The 14,531-nt window shown below is 46.9% G+C and overlaps 9 non-coding genes and 1 pseudogene across 9 annotated transcripts; all 10 read left to right on the top strand.

Annotated features, from left to right (window-relative positions):
• The first annotated feature begins 165 nt into the window (after nucleotides 1-165).
• LOC141196393 (U2 spliceosomal RNA) lies at nucleotides 166-348 on the top strand. The gene has a single exon (XR_012268924.1). It is a non-coding gene; the product is annotated as a U2 spliceosomal RNA (small nuclear RNA).
• Nucleotides 349-1,472: 1,124 nt separating this feature from the next.
• LOC141196177 (U2 spliceosomal RNA) lies at nucleotides 1,473-1,663 on the top strand. Its single transcript, XR_012268743.1, has one exon. It is a non-coding gene; the product is annotated as a U2 spliceosomal RNA (small nuclear RNA).
• A 1,120-nt stretch (nucleotides 1,664-2,783) lies between these two features.
• LOC141196021 (U2 spliceosomal RNA) lies at nucleotides 2,784-2,974 on the top strand. The gene has a single exon (XR_012268590.1). It is a non-coding gene; the product is annotated as a U2 spliceosomal RNA (small nuclear RNA).
• Nucleotides 2,975-4,095: 1,121 nt separating this feature from the next.
• Nucleotides 4,096-4,286, top strand: LOC141196146 (U2 spliceosomal RNA). Its single transcript, XR_012268711.1, has one exon. It is a non-coding gene; the product is annotated as a U2 spliceosomal RNA (small nuclear RNA).
• A 1,120-nt stretch (nucleotides 4,287-5,406) lies between these two features.
• LOC141194502 (U2 spliceosomal RNA) lies at nucleotides 5,407-5,597 on the top strand. The gene has a single exon (XR_012267127.1). It is a non-coding gene; the product is annotated as a U2 spliceosomal RNA (small nuclear RNA).
• Nucleotides 5,598-6,717: 1,120 nt separating this feature from the next.
• LOC141194503 (U2 spliceosomal RNA) lies at nucleotides 6,718-6,908 on the top strand. Its single transcript, XR_012267128.1, has one exon. It is a non-coding gene; the product is annotated as a U2 spliceosomal RNA (small nuclear RNA).
• Nucleotides 6,909-8,030: 1,122 nt separating this feature from the next.
• On the top strand, nucleotides 8,031-8,221 carry LOC141194504 (U2 spliceosomal RNA). Its single transcript, XR_012267129.1, has one exon. It is a non-coding gene; the product is annotated as a U2 spliceosomal RNA (small nuclear RNA).
• A 1,119-nt stretch (nucleotides 8,222-9,340) lies between these two features.
• LOC141194505 (U2 spliceosomal RNA) lies at nucleotides 9,341-9,531 on the top strand. Its single transcript, XR_012267130.1, has one exon. It is a non-coding gene; the product is annotated as a U2 spliceosomal RNA (small nuclear RNA).
• A 1,120-nt stretch (nucleotides 9,532-10,651) lies between these two features.
• LOC141194506 (U2 spliceosomal RNA) lies at nucleotides 10,652-10,842 on the top strand. The gene has a single exon (XR_012267131.1). It is a non-coding gene; the product is annotated as a U2 spliceosomal RNA (small nuclear RNA).
• A 1,122-nt stretch (nucleotides 10,843-11,964) lies between these two features.
• Nucleotides 11,965-12,042, top strand: LOC141196455 (U2 spliceosomal RNA; annotated as a pseudogene).
• The last annotated feature ends 2,489 nt before the right edge of the window (nucleotides 12,043-14,531 follow it).

The following is a 14,531-nucleotide window of genomic DNA, read 5'->3' on the forward strand; positions in this document are numbered from 1 at the left end:
AGGCATATTGTAAAATTTCAGTGATCTTTTGGTTTATATTAATAAGATGTTCTTCTTTCTGTAATATTAGGTTGCTTTATGCTTAATAAATATGGCCATGATGATGAGAAGTTTTTTTGCAACAGTTTTGGTATATCCTACTGATTTGCTATAAAACTAACCTGAATGGTTTTAAAAAAAAAAAAAAAAAAAAAATATGTTCTTATCAGTTTAATATCTGATACGTCCCCTATCTGGGGACCATATATTAAATGGATTTTTAGAACAGGGAGATGGAAAAAGAGCTTGCTCTGTCCACTCCACGCATTGACCTGGTATTGCAGTATCTCCAGGACCGGTGCACCCCTTCTTTAATGCAGTTTCTAAAATCAGAAAGAATTGAATTCAATGCTTTTTGTTCATTTTGCTTGTTTGTCGGATTTTGGGATGGACTCTTTGGCTTTGCTTTTCTTCTCCTCATTGGATTTTTCATGTTAAAAGTTGCAGAAGCCAGATGACAAGCTCATTTTGGTTCAACTTCAGCAACTGTGCATTGCATTGCCATGTAATGTAATGTAATGCAATGCTATCTATCTAGCTCTCCCTCTATACTTCCTTTTGGATAAACAGACATATTAGGCAAGCATTTTGGAGCTTTCACCTAAATAACTACAGGTGGTGAGATAAGCTGCACAATATAATTGACCTTTCAGTATATTGTTGCACACACACCATCTATTTAGCAAATGCCCTTGTTATCAACAGCAGCCTTTTAAACTCACCTGAGCTAACAGGTATGTGAGCTGGTTACTCTGCTGCGCTTAAAATTTCTTTTTTGGTTTGCTACAATGCCTTTTCTGAAACGTTGTCTCCCTCTGCTGGAACACTGACTTCTTTCATTTAATGCCTGCAGACTATAAAAGAGAAACCAACCCAAAAAGTTTGGTTGATTAGTCTGTGGCATTCTTTTAAACTGTTGCTTATGGCGGTCTCTGTGAGCTTCTCAGTGACATTCAGCCATCCAGGTATCCCGCCTGCAGTAGACGGAATGTGGCAATGGAACGCTGGCTGCGCGTGTCATAATAGGCTCTGAGCCTTTATATACCTGCGCACAGCAGCAGCCACCTTCAGTCTGCTGCTGGACAGCCAGCAGCAGCAGCAGCAGGAGAGGTAATTAATCAGCAACCCTCCTGCTAAGGGTAGACAGCTGCTCGTTCCACCCCCCCCCCCCCCGCCTTAATTGGTTCTCCTCCCTTCCAACGGTGTTGAGGCGGGTGGGAACAGCCGGGGGTTGAGGGTACTGTGCTAAAAGAGGTGGAGTTATGCAGATCTAAAACGCGTGGATTGCAGCAGCAGCAAGCCGAAAAGTGCAGGCATGTGAGGGATCTAGAGGTTGACAGCATGTCTTCTTAACGGGAGTCCAGGTGGCCATCTCCACAAATGGACTTTTCAGAATCCTTGGGTGGCACCGTAGTCGGAAACCAATTCTGGTTATCGCTTCTCGGACTTTTGGCTAAGATCAAGTGTAGTATCTGTTCTTATCAGTTTAATATCTGATACGTCCCCTATCTGGGGACCATATATTAAATGGATTTTTAGAACAGGGAGATGGAAAAAGAGCTTGCTCTGTCCACTCCACGCATTGACCTGGTATTGCAGTATCTCCAGGACCGGTGCACCCCTTCTTTAATGCAGTTTCTAAAATCAGAAAGAATTGAATTCAATGCTTTTTGTTCATTTTGCTTGTTTGTCGGATTTTGGGATGGACTCTTTGGCTTTGCTTTTCTTCTCCTCATTGGATTTTTCATGTTAAAAGTTGCAGAAGCCAGATGACAAGCTCATTTTGGTTCAACTTCAGCAACTGTGCATTGCATTGCCATGTAATGTAATGTAATGCAATGCTATCTATCTAGCTCTCCCTCTATACTTCCTTTTGGATAAACAGACATATTAGGCAAGCATTTTGGAGCTTTCACCTAAATAACTACAGGTGGTGAGATAAGCTGCACAATATAATTGACCTTTCAGTATATTGTTGCACACACACCATCTATTTAGCAAATGCCCTTGTTATCAACAGCAGCCTTTTAAACTCACCTGAGCTAACAGGTATGTGAGCTGGTTACTCTGCTGCGCTTAAAATTTCTTTTTTGGTTTGCTACAATGCCTTTTCTGAAACGTTGTCTCCCTCTGCTGGAACACTGACTTCTTTCATTTAATGCCTGCAGACTATAAAAGAGAAACCAACCCAAAAAGTTTGGTTGATTAGTCTGTGGCATTCTTTTAAACTGTTGCTTATGGCGGTCTCTGTGAGCTTCTCAGTGACATTCAGCCATCCAGGTATCCCGCCTGCAGTAGACGGAATGTGGCAATGGAACGCTGGCTGCGCGTGTCATAATAGGCTCTGAGCCTTTATATACCTGCGCACAGCAGCAGCCACCTTCAGTCTGCTGCTGGACAGCCAGCAGCAGCAGCAGCAGGAGAGGTAATTAATCAGCAACCCTCCTGCTAAGGGTAGACAGCTGCTCGTTCCACCCCCCCCCCGCCTTAATTGTTTCTCCTCCCTTCCAACGGTGTTGAGGCGGGTGGGAACAGCCGGGGGTTGAGGGTACTGTGCTAAAAGAGGTGGAGTTATGCAGATCTAAAACGCGTGGATTGCAGCAGCAGCAAGCCGAAAAATGCAGGCATGTGAGGGATCTAGAGGTTGACAGCATGTCTTCTTAACGGGAGTCCAGGTGGCCATCTCCACAAATGGACTTTTCAGAATCCTTGGGTGGCACCGTAGTCGGAAACCAATTCTGGTTATCGCTTCTCGGCCTTTTGGCTAAGATCAAGGGTAGTATCTGTTCTTATCAGTTTAATATCTGATACGTCCCCTATCTGGGGACCATATATTAAATGGATTTTTAGAACAGGGAGATGGAAAAAGAGCTTGCTCTGTCCACTCCACGCATTGACCTGGTATTGCAGTATCTCCAGGACCGGTGCACCCCTTCTTTAATGCAGTTTCTAAAATCAGAAAGAATTGAATTCAATGCTTTTTGTTCATTTTGCTTGTTTGTCGGATTTTGGGATGGACTCTTTGGCTTTGCTTTTCTTCTCCTCATTGGATTTTTCATGTTAAAAGTTGCAGAAGCCAGATGACAAGCTCATTTTGTTTCAACTTCAGCAACTGTGCATTGCATTGCCATGTAATGTAATGTAATGCAATGCTATCTATCTAGCTCTCCCTCTATACTTCCTTTTGGATAAACAGACATATTAGGCAAGCATTTTGGAGCTTTCACCTAAATAACTACAGGTGGTGAGATAAGCTGCACAATATAATTGACCTTTCAGTATATTGTTGCACACACACCATCTATTTAGCAAATGCCCTTGTTATCAACAGCAGCCTTTTAAACTCACCTGAGCTAACAGGTATGTGAGCTGGTTACTCTGCTGCGCTTAAAATTTCTTTTTTGGTTTGCTACAATGCCTTTTCTGAAACGTTGTCTCCCTCTGCTGGAACACTGACTTCTTTCATTTAATGCCTGCAGACTATAAAAGAGAAACCAACCCAAAAAGTTTGGTTGATTAGTCTGTGGCATTCTTTTAAACTGTTGCTTATGGCGGTCTCTGTGAGCTTCTCAGTGACATTCAGCCATCCAGGTATCCCGCCTGCAGTAGACGGAATGTGGCAATGGAACGCTGGCTGCGCGTGTCATAATAGGCTCTGAGCCTTTATATACCTGCGCACAGCAGCAGCCACCTTCAGTCTGCTGCTGGACAGCCAGCAGCAGCAGCAGCAGGAGAGGTAATTAATCAGCAACCCTCCTGCTAAGGGTAGACAGCTGCTCGTTCCACCCCCCCCCCCGCCTTAATTGGTTCTCCTCCCTTCCAACGGTGTTGAGGCGGGTGGGAACAGCCGGGGGTTGAGGGTACTGTGCTAAAAGAGGTGGAGTTATGCAGATCTAAAACGCGTGGATTGCAGCAGCAGCAAGCCGAAAAGTGCAGGCATGTGAGGGATCTAGAGGTTGACAGCATGTCTTCTTAACGGGAGTCCAGGTGGCCATCTCCACAAATGGACTTTTCAGAATCCTTGGGTGGCACCGTAGTCGGAAACCAATTCTGGTTATCGCTTCTCGGCCTTTTGGCTAAGATCAAGTGTAGTATCTGTTCTTATCAGTTTAATATCTTATACGTCCCCTATCTGGGGACCATATATTAAATGGATTTTTAGAACAGGGAGATGGAAAAAGAGCTTGCTCTGTCCACTCCACGCATTGACCTGGTATTGCAGTATCTCCAGGACCGGTGCACCCCTTCTTTAATGCAGTTTCTAAAATCAGAAAGAATTGAATTCAATGCTTTTTGTTCATTTTGCTTGTTTGTCGGATTTTGGGATGGACTCTTTGGCTTTGCTTTTCTTCTCCTCATTGGATTTTTCATGTTAAAAGTTGCAGAAGCCAGATGACAAGCTCATTTTGGTTCAACTTCAGCAACTGTGCATTGCATTGCCATGTAATGTAATGTAATGCAATGCTATCTATCTAGCTCTCCCTCTATACTTCCTTTTGGATAAACAGACATATTAGGCAAGCATTTTGGAGCTTTCACCTAAATAACTACAGGTGGTGAGATAAGCTGCACAATATAATTGACCTTTCAGTATATTGTTGCACACACACCATCTATTTAGCAAATGCCCTTGTTATCAACAGCAGCCTTTTAAACTCACCTGAGCTAACAGGTATGTGAGCTGGTTACTCTGCTGCGCTTAAAATTTCTTTTTTGGTTTGCTACAATGCCTTTTCTGAAACGTTGTCTCCCTCTGCTGGAACACTGACTTCTTTCATTTAATGCCTGCAGACTATAAAAGAGAAACCAACCCAAAAAGTTTGGTTGATTAGTCTGTGGCATTCTTTTAAACTGTTGCTTATGGCGGTCTCTGTGAGCTTCTCAGTGACATTCAGCCATCCAGGTATCCCGCCTGCAGTAGACGGAATGTGGCAATGGAACGCTGGCTGCGCGTGTCATAATAGGCTCTGAGCCTTTATATACCTGCGCACAGCAGCAGCCACCTTCAGTCTGCTGCTGGACAGCCAGCAGCAGCAGCAGCAGGAGAGGTAATTAATCAGCAACCCTCCTGCTAAGGGTAGACAGCTGCTCGTTCCACCCCCCCCCCGCCTTAATTGGTTCTCCTCCCTTCCAACGGTGTTGAGGCGGGTGGGAACAGCCGGGGGTTGAGGGTACTGTGCTAAAAGAGGTGGAGTTATGCAGATCTAAAACGCGTGGATTGCAGCAGCAGCAAGCCGAAAAGTGCAGGCATGTGAGGGATCTAGAGGTTGACAGCATGTCTTCTTAACGGGAGTCCAGGTGGCCATCTCCACAAATGGACTTTTCAGAATCCTTGGGTGGCACCGTAGTCGGAAACCAATTCTGGTTATCGCTTCTCGGCCTTTTGGCTAAGATCAAGTGTAGTATCTGTTCTTATCAGTTTAATATCTGATACGTCCCCTATCTGGGGACCATATATTAAATGGATTTTTAGAACAGGGAGATGGAAAAAGAGCTTGCTCTGTCCACTCCACGCATTGACCTGGTATTGCAGTATCTCCAGGACCGGTGCACCCCTTCTTTAATGCAGTTTCTAAAATCAGAAAGAATTGAATTCAATGCTTTTTGTTCATTTTGCTTGTTTGTCGGATTTTGGGATGGACTCTTTGGCTTTGCTTTTCTTCTCCTCATTGGATTTTTCATGTTAAAAGTTGCAGAAGCCAGATGACAAGCTCATTTTGGTTCAACTTCAGCAACTGTGCATTGCATTGCCATGTAATGTAATGTAATGCAATGCTATCTATCTAGCTCTCCCTCTATACTTCCTTTTGGATAAACAGACATATTAGGCAAGCATTTTGGAGCTTTCACCTAAATAACTACAGGTGGTGAGATAAGCTGCACAATATAATTGACCTTTCAGTATATTGTTGCACACACACCATCTATTTAGCAAATGCCCTTGTTATCAACAGCAGCCTTTTAAACTCACCTGAGCTAACAGGTATGTGAGCTGGTTACTCTGCTGCGCTTAAAATTTCTTTTTTGGTTTGCTACAATGCCTTTTCTGAAACGTTGTCTCCCTCTGCTGGAACACTGACTTCTTTCATTTAATGCCTGCAGACTATAAAAGAGAAACCAACCCAAAAAGTTTGGTTGATTAGTCTGTGGCATTCTTTTAAACTGTTGCTTATGGCGGTCTCTGTGAGCTTCTCAGTGACATTCAGCCATCCAGGTATCCCGCCTGCAGTAGACGGAATGTGGCAATGGAACGCTGGCTGCGCGTGTCATAATAGGCTCTGAGCCTTTATATACCTGCGCACAGCAGCAGCCACCTTCAGTCTGCTGCTGGACAGCCAGCAGCAGCAGCAGCAGGAGAGGTAATTAATCAGCAACCCTCCTGCTAAGGGTAGACAGCTGCTCGTTCCACCCCCCCCCCGCCTTAATTGGTTCTCCTCCCTTCCAACGGTGTTGAGGCGGGTGGGAACAGCCGGGGGTTGAGGGTACTGTGCTAAAAGAGGTGGAGTTATGCAGATCTAAAACGCGTGGATTGCAGCAGCAGCAAGCCGAAAAGTGCAGGCATGTGAGGGATCTAGAGGTTGACAGCATGTCTTCTTAACGGGAGTCCAGGTGGCCATCTCCACAAATGGACTTTTCAGAATCCTTGGGTGGCACCGTAGTCGGAAACCAATTCTGGTTATCGCTTCTCGGCCTTTTGGCTAAGATCAAGTGTAGTATCTGTTCTTATCAGTTTAATATCTGATACGTCCCCTATCTGGGGACCATATATTAAATGGATTTTTAGAACAGGGAGATGGAAAAAGAGCTTGCTCTGTCCACTCCACGCATTGACCTGGTATTGCAGTATCTCCAGGACCGGTGCACCCCTTCTTTAATGCAGTTTCTAAAATCAGAAAGAATTGAATTCAATGCTTTTTGTTCATTTTGCTTGTTTGTCGGATTTTGGGATGGACTCTTTGGCTTTGCTTTTCTTCTCCTCATTGGATTTTTCATGTTAAAAGTTGCAGAAGCCAGATGACAAGCTCATTTTGGTTCAACTTCAGCAACTGTGCATTGCATTGCCATGTAATGTAATGTAATGCAATGCTATCTATCTAGCTCTCCCTCTATACTTCCTTTTGGATAAACAGACATATTAGGCAAGCATTTTGGAGCTTTCACCTAAATAACTACAGGTGGTGAGATAAGCTGCACAATATAATTGACCTTTCAGTATATTGTTGCACACACACCATCTATTTAGCAAATGCCCTTGTTATCAACAGCAGCCTTTTAAACTCACCTGAGCTAACAGGTATGTGAGCTGGTTACTCTGCTGCGCTTAAAATTTCTTTTTTGGTTTGCTACAATGCCTTTTCTGAAACGTTGTCTCCCTCTGCTGGAACACTGACTTCTTTCATTTAATGCCTGCAGACTATAAAAGAGAAACCAACCCAAAAAGTTTGGTTGATTAGTCTGTGGCATTCTTTTAAACTGTTGCTTATGGCGGTCTCTGTGAGCTTCTCAGTGACATTCAGCCATCCAGGTATCCCGCCTGCAGTAGACGGAATGTGGCAATGGAACGCTGGCTGCGCGTGTCATAATAGGCTCTGAGCCTTTATATACCTGCGCACAGCAGCAGCCACCTTCAGTCTGCTGCTGGACAGCCAGCAGCAGCAGCAGCAGGAGAGGTAATTAATCAGCAACCCTCCTGCTAAGGGTAGACAGCTGCTCGTTCCACCCCCCCCCCCCGCCTTAATTGGTTCTCCTCCCTTCCAACGGTGTTGAGGCGGGTGGGAACAGCCGGGGGTTGAGGGTACTGTGCTAAAAGAGGTGGAGTTATGCAGATCTAAAACGCGTGGATTGCAGCAGCAGCAAGCCGAAAAGTGCAGGCATGTGAGGGATCTAGAGGTTGACAGCATGTCTTCTTAACGGGAGTCCAGGTGGCCATCTCCACAAATGGACTTTTCAGAATCCTTGGGTGGCACCGTAGTCGGAAACCAATTCTGGTTATCGCTTCTCGGCCTTTTGGCTAAGATCAAGTGTAGTATCTGTTCTTATCAGTTTAATATCTGATACGTCCCCTATCTGGGGACCATATATTAAATGGATTTTTAGAACAGGGAGATGGAAAAAGAGCTTGCTCTGTCCACTCCACGCATTGACCTGGTATTGCAGTATCTCCAGGACCGGTGCACCCCTTCTTTAATGCAGTTTCTAAAATCAGAAAGAATTGAATTCAATGCTTTTTGTTCATTTTGCTTGTTTGTCGGATTTTGGGATGGACTCTTTGGCTTTGCTTTTCTTCTCCTCATTGGATTTTTCATGTTAAAAGTTGCAGAAGCCAGATGACAAGCTCATTTTGGTTCAACTTCAGCAACTGTGCATTGCATTGCCATGTAATGTAATGTAATGCAATGCTATCTATCTAGCTCTCCCTCTATACTTCCTTTTGGATAAACAGACATATTAGGCAAGCATTTTGGAGCTTTCACCTAAATAACTACAGGTGGTGAGATAAGCTGCACAATATAATTGACCTTTCAGTATATTGTTGCACACACACCATCTATTTAGCAAATGCCCTTGTTATCAACAGCAGCCTTTTAAACTCACCTGAGCTAACAGGTATGTGAGCTGGTTACTCTGCTGCGCTTAAAATTTCTTTTTTGGTTTGCTACAATGCCTTTTCTGAAACGTTGTCTCCCTCTGCTGGAACACTGACTTCTTTCATTTAATGCCTGCAGACTATAAAAGAGAAACCAACCCCAAAAGTTTGGTTGATTAGTCTGTGGCATTCTTTTAAACTGTTGCTTATGGCGGTCTCTGTGAGCTTCTCAGTGACATTCAGCCATCCAGGTATCCCGCCTGCAGTAGACGGAATGTGGCAATGGAACGCTGGCTGCGCGTGTCATAATAGGCTCTGAGCCTTTATATACCTGCGCACAGCAGCAGCCACCTTCAGTCTGCTGCTGGACAGCCAGCAGCAGCAGCAGCAGGAGAGGTAATTAATCAGCAACCCTCCTGCTAAGGGTAGACAGCTGCTCGTTCCACCCCCCCCCGCCTTAATTGGTTCTCCTCCCTTCCAACGGTGTTGAGGCGCGTGGGAACAGCCGGGGGTTGAGGGTACTGTGCTAAAAGAGGTGGAGTTATGCAGATCTAAAACGCGTGGATTGCAGCAGCAGCAAGCCGAAAAGTGCAGGCATGTGAGGGATCTAGAGGTTGACAGCATGTCTTCTTAACGGGAGTCCAGGTGGCCATCTCCACAAATGGACTTTTCAGAATCCTTGGGTGGCACCGTAGTCGGAAACCAATTCTGGTTATCGCTTCTCGGCCTTTTGGCTAAGATCAAGTGTAGTATCTGTTCTTATCAGTTTAATATCTGATACGTCCCCTATCTGGGGACCATATATTAAATGGATTTTTAGAACAGGGAGATGGAAAAAGAGCTTGCTCTGTCCACTCCACGCATTGACCTGGTATTGCAGTATCTCCAGGACCGGTGCACCCCTTCTTTAATGCAGTTTCTAAAATCAGAAAGAATTGAATTCAATGCTTTTTGTTCATTTTGCTTGTTTGTCCGATTTTGGGATGGACTCTTTGGCTTTGCTTTTCTTCTCCTCATTGGATTTTTCATGTTAAAAGTTGCAGAAGCCAGATGACAAGCTCATTTTGGTTCAACTTCAGCAACTGTGCATTGCATTGCCATGTAATGTAATGTAATGCAATGCTATCTATCTAGCTCTCCCTCTATACTTCCTTTTGGATAAACAGACATATTAGGCAAGCATTTTGGAGCTTTCACCTAAATAACTACAGGTGGTGAGATAAGCTGCACAATATAATTGACCTTTCAGTATATTGTTGCACACACACCATCTATTTAGCAAATGCCCTTGTTATCAACAGCAGCCTTTTAAACTCACCTGAGCTAACAGGTATGTGAGCTGGTTACTCTGCTGCGCTTAAAATTTCTTTTTTGGTTTGCTACAATGCCTTTTCTGAAACGTTGTCTCCCTCTGCTGGAACACTGACTTCTTTCATTTAATGCCTGCAGACTATAAAAGAGAAACCAACCCAAAAAGTTTGGTTGATTAGTCTGTGGCATTCTTTTAAACTGTTGCTTACGGCGGTCTCTGTGAGCTTCTCAGTGACATTCAGCCATCCAGGTATCCCGCCTGCAGTAGACGGAATGTGGCAATGGAACGCTGGCTGCGCGTGTCATAATAGGCTCTGAGCCTTTATATACCTGCGCACAGCAGCAGCCACCTTCAGTCTGCTGCTGGACAGCCAGCAGCAGCAGCAGCAGGAGAGGTAATTAATCAGCAACCCTCCTGCTAAGGGTAGACAGCTGCTCGTTCCACCCCCCCCCCGCCTTAATTGGTTCTCCTCCCTTCCAACGGTGTTGAGGCGGGTGGGAACAGCCGGGGGTTGAGGGTACTGTGCTAAAAGAGGTGGAGTTATGCAGATCTAAAACGCGTGGATTGCAGCAGCAGCAAGCCGAAAAGTGCAGGCATGTGAGGGATCTAGAGGTTGACAGCATGTCTTCTTAACGGGAGTCCAGGTGGCCATCTCCACAAATGGACTTTTCAGAATCCTTGGGTGGCACCGTAGTCGGAAACCAATTCTGGTTATCGCTTCTCGGCCTTTTGGCTAAGATCAAGTGTAGTATCTGTTCTTATCAGTTTAATATCTGATACGTCCCCTATCTGGGGACCATATATTAAATGGATTTTTAGAACAGGGAGATGGAAAAAGAGCTTGCTCTGTCCACTCCACGCATTGACCTGGTATTGCAGTATCTCCAGGACCGGTGCACCCCTTCTTTAATGCAGTTTCTAAAATCAGAAAGAATTGAATTCAATGCTTTTTGTTCATTTTGCTTGTTTGTCGGATTTTGGGATGGACTCTTTGGCTTTGCTTTTCTTCTCCTCATTGGATTTTTCATGTTAAAAGTTGCAGAAGCCAGATGACAAGCTCATTTTGGTTCAACTTCAGCAACTGTGCATTGCATTGCCATGTAATGTAATGTAATGCAATGCTATCTATCTAGCTCTCCCTCTATACTTCCTTTTGGATAAACAGACATATTAGGCAAGCATTTTGGAGCTTTCACCTAAATAACTACAGGTGGTGAGATAAGCTGCACAATATAATTGACCTTTCAGTATATTGTTGCACACACACCATCTATTTAGCAAATGCCCTTGTTATCAACAGCAGCCTTTTAAACTCACCTGAGCTAACAGGTATGTGAGCTGGTTACTCTGCTGCGCTTAAAATTTCTTTTTTGGTTTGCTACAATGCCTTTTCTGAAACGTTGTCTCCCTCTGCTGGAACACTGACTTCTTTCATTTAATGCCTGCAGACTATAAAAGAGAAACCAACCCAAAAAGTTTGGTTGATTAGTCTGTGGCATTCTTTTAAACTGTTGCTTATGGCGGTCTCTGTGAGCTTCTCAGTGACATTCAGCCATCCAGGTATCCCGCCTGCAGTAGACGGAATGTGGCAATGGAACGCTGGCTGCGCGTGTCATAATAGGCTCTGAGCCTTTATATACCTGCGCACAGCAGCAGCCACCTTCAGTCTGCTGCTGGACAGCCAGCAGCAGCAGCAGCAGGAGAGGTAATTAATCAGCAACCCTCCTGCTAAGGATAGACAGCTGCTCGTTCCACCCCCCCCCCCCGCCTTAATTGGTTCTCCTCCCTTCCAACGGTGTTGAGGCGGGTGGGAACAGCCGGGGGTTGAGGGTACTGTGCTAAAAGAGGTGGAGTTATGCAGATCTAAAACGCGTGGATTGCAGCAGCAGCAAGCCGAAAAGTGCAGGCATGTGAGGGATCTAGAGGTTGACAGCATGTCTTCTTAACGGGAGTCAAGGTGGCCATCTCCACAAATGGACTTTTCAGAATCCTTGGGTGGCACCGTAGTCGGAAACCAATTCTGGTTATCGCTTCTCGGCCTTTTGGCTAAGATCAAGTGTAGTATCTGTTCTTATAAGAACACAAGAGCTATGATCTACACTTGACGAGAGCGATCGAACTCGGAAGGAGAAGAGCTTCGGAGCCCAGCTGACATCGGAGAAGGAAGGCGGATATCGGTGGGAGGAAGAAGCTCTAAAGAATCCAGAAGAAGACCAAGACTCGGAGAAGAATCGGGCTGTCCTGTGGAATCTTCGAGGAAGAAAATCATCGAGACAAAGACCTTTCGGGGAATTTGTCCAGAACACGACGGGAGAAGAATCTGCATAGCTCCACCCATTCCGGGAAAAGTTCCAGATCCAGCTCCAAGAAGTAACTGCAGGAGGAAAGCCATGGCAAGCGCTGCGAGGAAGGCCGAAAAGAAGAGCCTGGAGCAGGGGACAGCCAGGAGGGCCCAGCCAGGACCCGATTCTGACCCCAAGGACTCTGCCTCCACGACTGGCCAGCAGAAGGGACCCCAGAAGCCCCGCCACGAAGCTCCAGCCCTGGAGCCATGGATGCGGCAGACGGTGGCCCTGAAGCTGAAGGAAGTGGATGGGAGGGTGCCGGACATGTCCTCGGACGTGTTCTGCCAGAAGATGCTGCTGGATCGAGGCTTCTCCAGGTCGGACACCCTCAGCATCCAGACCTTCTTGACGGGGATCTTCTTCGTCACCTTCGCCACTGTGAACACCTGCAGGAGGTTCTGGGAAATGGTAAGCGCAAAAGGACCAGATAATTCTTTCTCTGCCTTTACAGGTAGCTGCCCTATCCAGAGGGACGAAAGGAGGATCACGGTCTCCATGCGCAACCCGCACACCCCAGGCCAAGACATCTGTACCTTCCTGAGACGCTTCTGTTTGGTTGTGAAGGAACCTTCTCACATCCTGAATGGACTCGGCTTCTGGACAGGTAAGTGGTCGGTGACCGTTAGACTTCACAGGGACCTGGCGTACTCAGACGGACTTCGGCACCTGCCCCCGACATTCTCCCTGGGCAACTCCTACGGCCTCATCTATTACCCGGACATGCCGCGGAACTGCAGGAGATGCGGCAAGAACGGCCACGAGATGAAGGACTGCAAGGAGGATGCCTGCAGGATTTGTCGAGTGACGGGACACAGCTCGAAGGACTGCCCGAAGAAGACGTCCTGCAACCTGTGTGGGCTGGCGGCTCATCTGTACAAGGATTGCCCCAAGCGTGAGAGATCCTGGGCATCGGTGGTTGCGACGACCCCAGCTACGGAGGACAAGGACCCGATGACCAGGCCTGTGAAGTTCAAGGACGCGACGACCAAGGCCCCAGCGGCCAAGGCCGAGACGACCAAGGCCAAAGCGGTCAAGGAGTCGGTGGCCAAAGCCCCAGCGACGGTCCCAGCAGCTCCGAAGCAGAAGAAAAAGTCAAAGGAGGGTAAGAGTTCTGTCACCCCTCTCTCGATCCCTCCCCCTGCCACCCCCGTCCAATCCCCCCCCACCCCGGCCACCCCTGCTGAGGATTCCACTTCCTCTTCCTCCTTCCCCTACTCCTCAGCAGGTGTCCTTTCCCCTGCCCCGGCAGCCACTCTCCCTCCCCAGACCATGGTAGCGGTGGAATTAACCTTTCCTCCACCCGCCGCTATCTATTCCGAGGAGGATTTTCCCCTTCTTGTCTCCCCAGTTCCAACCCGGGGAAAGAGGAAGGTGGAGGACAGCCCTGCTACTGAATCCTCCAAAAAGAAGATTCTGGATTTCGTAGGCGAAAAGGAGGATACCCTCCCTGAGCCAGAAGAGATGGAGCACATGGTTGAGACCCTGGTGGCCGAGCCAGAAGAGGAGGAACTGGTGGTCGCCGAGATCGAGGCCGCGCTGCTTGACCAGATGGAGGAAGAGGGCCTGCTGGTGATCCCGTCACCAGCAGTCAACACCGACGAGGGACCACCCGACCGGAGTGGTAACTAAGGTGTATTGCCTGCGCTAACTTTTTCTTTTTTCCCTACATGATGGCTAATATTAACTTATTTTCCATTAATGTCAGGAGCATCAAGGACAAGTTCAGACGTCAGACTATTTATGCCTTCCTTACTTCCCAGTTGTGTGATGTTTATATGTTGCAGGAATGTTCCCTTCCCTCCTCTAGGTCCTTCAAACATCTGGCCAGGGAGTGGTCCCACGGTCCATCCTACTGGTCCGGTGGGGGTGACTGCAAGTCTGCGGGGGTCGCAATTCTGATCAGGGGGGGCGCATTCACGCTTGAGTCCGTCCAGGAGCTCATCTGCGGCAGGGCTCTTGTTGTAGATGGCAACTGGGCGGGAGAACCTGTCAGGTTCATCAACGTGTATGCGTCCCCACTGAAGAATGAGCGTTTGGAGCTTTTCCAGACCCTGCGGCTTCAGCTTGCCACCACCAGGACCTTAGTGATGGCCGGGGATTTCAACTGCCCCATCGAGGAGGATGGTCGTAGTTCTGGCACATCTGCCAAGTTGGACATCACGTCCAAGCTGCTCATCGAGATGGTAACCGAGGCCTCTCTTCAGGACGTGGTGGGCTCCATGGGGAGAGGCTCCACGAACTATTCGTG

The sequence above is a fragment of the Phyllobates terribilis genome, unplaced genomic scaffold (genome assembly GCF_046119375.1).
Source record: "Phyllobates terribilis strain yellow unplaced genomic scaffold, ASM4611937v1 Scaffold_74__1_contigs__length_7073193, whole genome shotgun sequence".
Classification (NCBI taxonomy): Eukaryota; Metazoa; Chordata; class Amphibia; order Anura; family Dendrobatidae; genus Phyllobates; species Phyllobates terribilis.